Source organism: Notolepis coatsorum (assembly GCF_963971535.1).
Source record: "Notolepis coatsorum genome assembly, chromosome: 7".
Lineage (NCBI taxonomy): Eukaryota > Metazoa > Chordata > Actinopteri > Aulopiformes > Paralepididae > Notolepis > Notolepis coatsorum.
This window is the reverse complement of record NC_140171.1, coordinates 139802744-139809619: the sequence shown is the minus strand read 5'-3', so window position 1 is coordinate 139809619 and position 6876 is coordinate 139802744. Positions and strand designations below refer to the sequence as shown.

Here is a 6876-nt window from a genome sequence, read left to right as displayed (position 1 = left end):
TAATGCCGTGTTTGCAGTGCTAAAACTATATTAAATAGTATAGCTATGGATCTAATAATGTTTTACTATTGTCAGTGAGTTTCTTCCGGTCAACATGCAAAAAACTGATAATTTTTTCATCCGTACATTTCCGTTTTATACCGTGGTGAATTATGAGTATAGTTTGAGTGATTCTAAGTAATCCCAGGAAAAGACGCGGAAACAGCGTTTTAGTGGAATTCACTCAACACGTTGCCATTCCTCGCTTGGATCAACAATCAATCTGAAATCAACGCTAGATTATCGGTATTATCTTTCATCATGCACGCATGAAAGGGGGTTTGGAGCGGGGCGCCCCTCCGTGCTGTGATTACTACCAACGCAACGGGACACACCACACACACATACCACACAGACACACTGCAATCGCGGCGAAAAAATCATCGGATCGACGCAAGATTGGTAACATATAGTCCTTACCTTGTATCTGATGTACTGCAAAAAGAATAATCCAATTATCTGATCAATATCTGATGAATATAGTTTTGGTGATTCTTAGTAATCCCAGGAAAAGACGCGATAATAGCCCTTTAGTGGAATACACTAAACACGTTGTAATTTTTCGCCTGATTATCTAATCATCCTGAAATCAATGCTAGATCATTGTTATTATCCTTCCTCATGCAAGAATGAAAAGGGCCTCGTAGCGCGAGGCTCCCCCAGTCCCCTCCTGCACCCAACGGCACACAGCCACACACAGACACACACAGACAGACGCGATCGCGGTAGAAAGAAATATCAGATCAATGCAAGATTTGATATATAGAGTCCTTACCTGTTCTCTGATGTAATGCAAAAGAAATAATCCAATTATCTGATCGCCATTCCAAATACTGCTCGTGGAGGTCCGTCCCACATTACCGAGCGTTACACATGGGCGGGCGGGCGGGGTTACTGTTCCAGGCCATTGTTGTATAGGCCTACCTCGCCTGAGTATTTAAACCCCGCCCGCACGGCTCGGATCGTCCCAGAAACGAAACTACACCATTTATAATGGAGTGCAATACCAGATGGAAGGCGTAGGCTGCGGTATTTGCCCTTTTGCGAGCTCAGACCCATTCCCAATGATAACATCGGGCTGGATGTATGAAAATGAATGGATATCGCTAATAAAAGAAATAACGATTAAAACCAGACTATACTTGTGATTGGCGCTGAACGGTTGGCGAGTTAACCCGACTATGATCGGGTCTGGCGTTGAATGAGTTAATGAGCAGCCCAGTACCAACCGTGCTGCCCTGTTCTGGACCACCTGGAGCTTCCTGAGGTCACCACTGGCAGCAGATGACCACATCGCAGAGCAATAGTCAAGATGACATAAAACTAAACTTTGCACTATCTGACATAAAAGGGGACGGGCAACAAAAGAAGCACATTTCCTGGAAATACCAATTGCTCTTCCCATTTTCAAAACAATATAATTAATATGCTGAGACCAAGACAGAGTGCAATCCAGCATCACTCCAAGGAGTTTAGTACATTCAACTTGTTGAACTGCCGAATTACACAAGTTTAAATGAAGCTTTGGATTTGTAGATAACCTGTGCCTTGTTCCCAGCACAATACATTTAGTTTAGGTTAACCGTATGTAGTGTGGTAGTGAAAGGGTTAACCGTCTGTAGTGTGGTAGTGAAAGGGTTAACCGTCTGTAGTGTGGTAGTGAACGGGTTAACCTTCGGTAGTGTGGTTGTGAAAGGGTTAATCATTTGCCATGTGGCAGTGAAAGGGTTAAAACTGACGAGTAGGCAGTAGATATAAGGAAAAGTGGTGTAAAACGTTATAATAGTGAAACGAAGGAGAATAATATCCGTGCCGATAAGCTACCATAATTATGACGTTTTTTTATTTGTATTGATCCTGTAAATTCCTAACGGCCCCAGAGTGTTAAATAGGATCTTGTTCAATAAATGTCAGGCATGCACCTAGCAACGATCCAGCTCATATTAATGTGTCGGCAGCACTCTCGGCGCGCGCCGCCGCCTTCTCAAAACACAGTCACGCATTCCGTCAAAAAGTCAGAGAAGTCGTTTTTATTAACAGTATTACTGATGATAATAAAGTGCCGTTCGACATCGCTCCTTTTAATCTTAAACTCTAAAACGCATTAATAAAAGAATTCCACTCTGAAGTCTCAGTTTAGCACCTCATTAGGTCAGTCCACGTTTAGGGCCCAGTCCATTTCATGAAAGGCCTTATCTTGATGGCCAGATTGAAACCAGGACCCCGGGTATAAATCACTCTAGATATAATCTGTCAACTTAAAAAAATGGCGGGGGGGGGGTGGGGGCTTTGGCTAACCTTTATTTGAGCCCTGTGCCGCTCTATTATTCCCCCCCCCCCCCCCCCCCGGTATGAGCCCTACTGAAGTCAAACCTACTTTAGATAAATGTTCCCCCTCCACCTAGGCACTCCAGGTTCACTCCTAATGGCCACATGCTTCTCTATTGCCATTTAACTCGAGTCAGACGACTCGCCTTGAGTAATGGAGGTGAGACTGAGGAAGTCATGTATTTAACTATGTATTTTTTTAGGGGGAGGAGGAGGAGGAGGGGGGGGGGGGTACAGGGCAGACCCTTAAGACGGATGTCCCTGCCCTTGTCATAACACAGCCTCCCACCACCCCCAATATACACAAACAGACACAAAGATAGACCTGCACGCACGCACACGCACACACACACACGCACACACACACACGCACACACACACACACACACGCACACACACACACACACACACACACACACACACACATGCACACGCAGACACACGCACACACACACACACACACGCACACACACACACACACACACACACACACATGCACACGCAGACACACGCACACACACACACACACACACACACACACACACACACACACACACACACACACACATGCACACACACACACACACACACACACACACACACACACACACACACACACACACACACACACACACACACACACACACACACACAATAAGGTCAAGTGGTGACACTAAGCATCAGCCGCCAGCAGCTGTTCCAGGACTCTCTGTGGCATGTGGTTCACATCAGGCACCCTCTCACAGGACCTCTGCACCCTCTCACAGCACCTCTGCACCCTCTCACAGGACCCCTGCACCCTCTCACAGGACCCCTGCACCCTCTCACAGGACCCCTGCACCCTCTCACAGGACCTCTGCACCCTCTCACAGGACCTCTGCACCCTCTCACAGGACCTCTGCACCCTCTCACAGGACCCCTGCACCCTCTCACAGGACCTCTGCACCCTCTCACAGGACCTCTGCACCCTCTCACAGGACCTCTGCACCCTCTCACAGGACCTCTGCACCCTCTCACAGGACCTCTGCACCCTCTCACAGCACCTCTGCACCCTCTCACAGGACCCCTGCACCCTCTCACAGGACCCCTGCACCCTCTCACAGGACCCCTGCACCCTCTCACAGGACCCCTGCACCCTCTCACAGGACCTCTGCACCCTCTCACAGGACCTCTGCACCCTCTCACAGGACCTCTGCACCCTCTCACAGGACCCCTGCACCCTCTCACAGGACCCCTGCACCCTCTCACTGGACCTCTGCACCCTCTCACAGGACCTCTGCACTCACGTTCAGGGGTGCAAGTGAAACGTAACGTCGTTCCCCTGTTTACCCTTGACCTTCACTGCTGGCAAGTCGACAGCAGGAGACAATGAACAGTGTTGCTTTATATTCTTTATCTAGGGGTGGGCAACTAATCGAAATAAAATCGCGATCTCGATTCATAGAATTATGCAATCTCATTTCAAAATTATGACGATTTCTTTTATTTAATTATTTTAAATTTTTACTTTTAAAAAAAAAAAATTTAAACGTTTTACTTAACTTTTTTAGATTATGACAATTCTGACTTGAGTTATTTTGTATGTTACAAGAGACTTTTAAGTTTAAGTCAAGCACTTTCATATATGTTATGTTTAAGTTTAAGCCAAGCACTTTGATGTTATGTTAAGAAAAGGTGCAATAAATGATTTTATTGAAAAAATAAGAATCGTGTGAGAGAATCGTGATCTCAATTCTTAGAGAGAGAAATCGTGATTCACATTTGAGCAAGAATCGCCCAGCCCTAAAGTTTATTCTATATGTAGCTCCAGCTCTTAGGTGTGTTTTATTATTCTTTATTCTATATGTAGCGGCTCTTAGGTGTGTTTTATTATTCTTTATTCTATATGTAGCGGCTCTTAGGTGTGTTTTATTATTCTTTATTCTATATGTAGCGGCTCTTAGGTGTGTTTTATTATTCTTTATTCTATATGTAGCGGCTCTTAGGTGTGTTTTATTATTCTTTATTCTATATGTAGCGGCTCTTAGGTGTGTTTTATTATTCTTTATTCTATATGTAGCGGCTCTTGGGTGTGTTTTATTATTCTTTATTCTATATGTAGGAACTCTTAGGTGTGTTTTATTATTCTTTATTCTATATGTAGCGGCTCTTGGGTGTGTTTTATTATTCTTTATTCTATATGTAGCGGCTCTTGGGTGTGTTTTATTATTCTTTATTCTATATGTAGCGGCTCTTAGGTGTGTTTTATTATTCTTTATTCTATATGTAGCGGCTCTTAGGTGTGTTTTATTATTCTTTATTCTATATGTAGCGGCTCTTAGGTGTGTTTTATTATTCTTTATTCTATATGTAGCGGCTCTTGGGTGTGTTTTATTATTCTTTATTCTATATGTAGCGGCTCTTGGGTGTGTTTTATTATTCTTTATTCTATATGTAGCGGCTCTTAGGTGTGTTTTATTATTCTTTATTCTATATGTAGCGGCTCTTAGGTGTGTTTTATTATTCTTTATTCTATATGTAGCGGCTCTTGGGTGTGTTTTATTAGTCTTTATTCTATATGTAGCGGCTCTTGGGTGTGTTTTATTATTCTTTATTCTATATGTAGCGGCTCTTAGGTGTGTTTTATTATTCTTTATTCTATATGTAGCGGCTCTTGGGTGTGTTTTATTATTCTTTATTCTATATGTAGCGGCTCTTAGGTGTGTTTTATTAGTCTTTATTCTATATGTAGCGGCTCTTGGGTGCTAAGATGATTTGCTAAGAGAGGACACCAAAGGTGAGGGAGGATGTTAGGGATTAAACTAAGGTGATCACAACACATGAGGAAAACAGATGCAGCGAAGCCTATAATATTCAGTTTGGTGGACAAATGTTTTGAATAATCAAGAGATTTATCTCCCCAGGGTAGCTTTGCTGAGCACGGGTGTTTTTTTAGCAAGGCCCCGCTTCACCTTCCACACATTCACACCCGGGAGCTGCCCAGTACAACCACAGTCTGACACTGTTGACCACTAGGAGCTGTCAAGTCCAACCACAGTCTGACACTGTTGACCACTAGGAGCTGCCCAGTACAACCACAGTCTGACACTGTTGACCACTAGGAGCTGCCCAGTACAACCACAGTCTGACACTGTTGACCACTAGGAGCTGCCCAGTACAACCACAGTCTGACACTGTTGACCACTAGGAGCTGCCCAGTACAACCACAGTCTGACACTGTTGACCACTAGGAGCTGCCCAGTACAACCACAGTCTGACACTGTTAACCACTAGGAGCTGCTTAGTACAACCACAGTATGACACTGTTGACCACTAGGAGCTGCCCAGTACAACCACAGTCTGACACTGTTAACCACTAGGAGCTGCTTAGTACAACCACAGTCTGACACTGTTGACCACTAGGAGCTGTCAAGTCCAACCACAGTCTGACACTGTTGACCACTAGGAGCTGCCCAGTACAACCACAGTCTGACACTGTTGACCACTAGGAGCTGCCCAGTACAACCACAGTCTGACACTGTTAACCACTAGGAGCTGCTTAGTACAACCACAGTCTGACACTGTTGACCACTATGAGCTGCCCAGTACAACCACAGTCTGACACTGTTGACCACTAGGAGCTGCCCAGTACAACCACAGTCTGACACTGTTGACCACTAGGAGCTGCCCAGTACAACCACAGTCTGACACTGTTGACCACTAGGAGCTGCCCAGTACAACCACAGTCTGACACTGTTAACCACTAGGAGCTGCTTAGTACAACCACAGTATGACACTGTTGACCACTAGGAGCTGCCCAGTACAACCACAGTCTGACACTGTTAACCACTAGGAGCTGCTTAGTACAACCACAGTCTGACACTGTTGACCACTAGGAGCTGTCAAGTCCAACCACAGTCTGACACTGTTGACCACTAGGAGCTGCCCAGTACAACCACAGTCTGACACTGTTGACCACTAGGAGCTGCCCAGTACAACCACAGTCTGACACTGTTAACCACTAGGAGCTGCTTAGTACAACCACAGTCTGACACTGTTGACCACTATGAGCTGCCCAGTACAACCACAGTCTGACACTGTTGACCACTAGGAGCTGCCCAGTACAACCACAGTCTGACACTGTTGACCACTAGGAGCTGCCCAGTACAACCACAGTCTGACACTGTTGACCACTGATCATATAATCTAATATGATAAGATCTCACCATGAAAGCATTATAATTCTAAGAAGTATATTTTTGCGTGAAATGGAAAATCACTAGGATAACTCCACTATTTTGGGAAATTAGCTTATTTAACATCTTCCCTGGAGTTAGACAAGAAGATACATACCTTTTTTGTCTCTGTGCGTGCATTTTAGCTTTGGGAATAGACGCTCCGTTAGCATAGCTTAGCTTCATCACTGGAAGTGAGGCAGGACAGTAGCCTTACAGTGCCTTACAGTGTATTGCAAGGTCTGACATTGACCAAACTTGATATGCATGACCTTGGTGGGCTCTAGGTCAACTC

At 44.8% G+C, this 6876-nt stretch overlaps 1 protein-coding gene across 1 annotated transcript in view; it reads right to left on the bottom strand.

The window, feature by feature from the left end:
- The window catches only part of dchs2 (dachsous cadherin-related 2), a gene marked incomplete at both ends in the record, with an annotated part of 108258 nt that overhangs the window by 43243 nt on the left and 58139 nt on the right, over positions 1-6876 (bottom strand). The window lies entirely within an intron of this gene.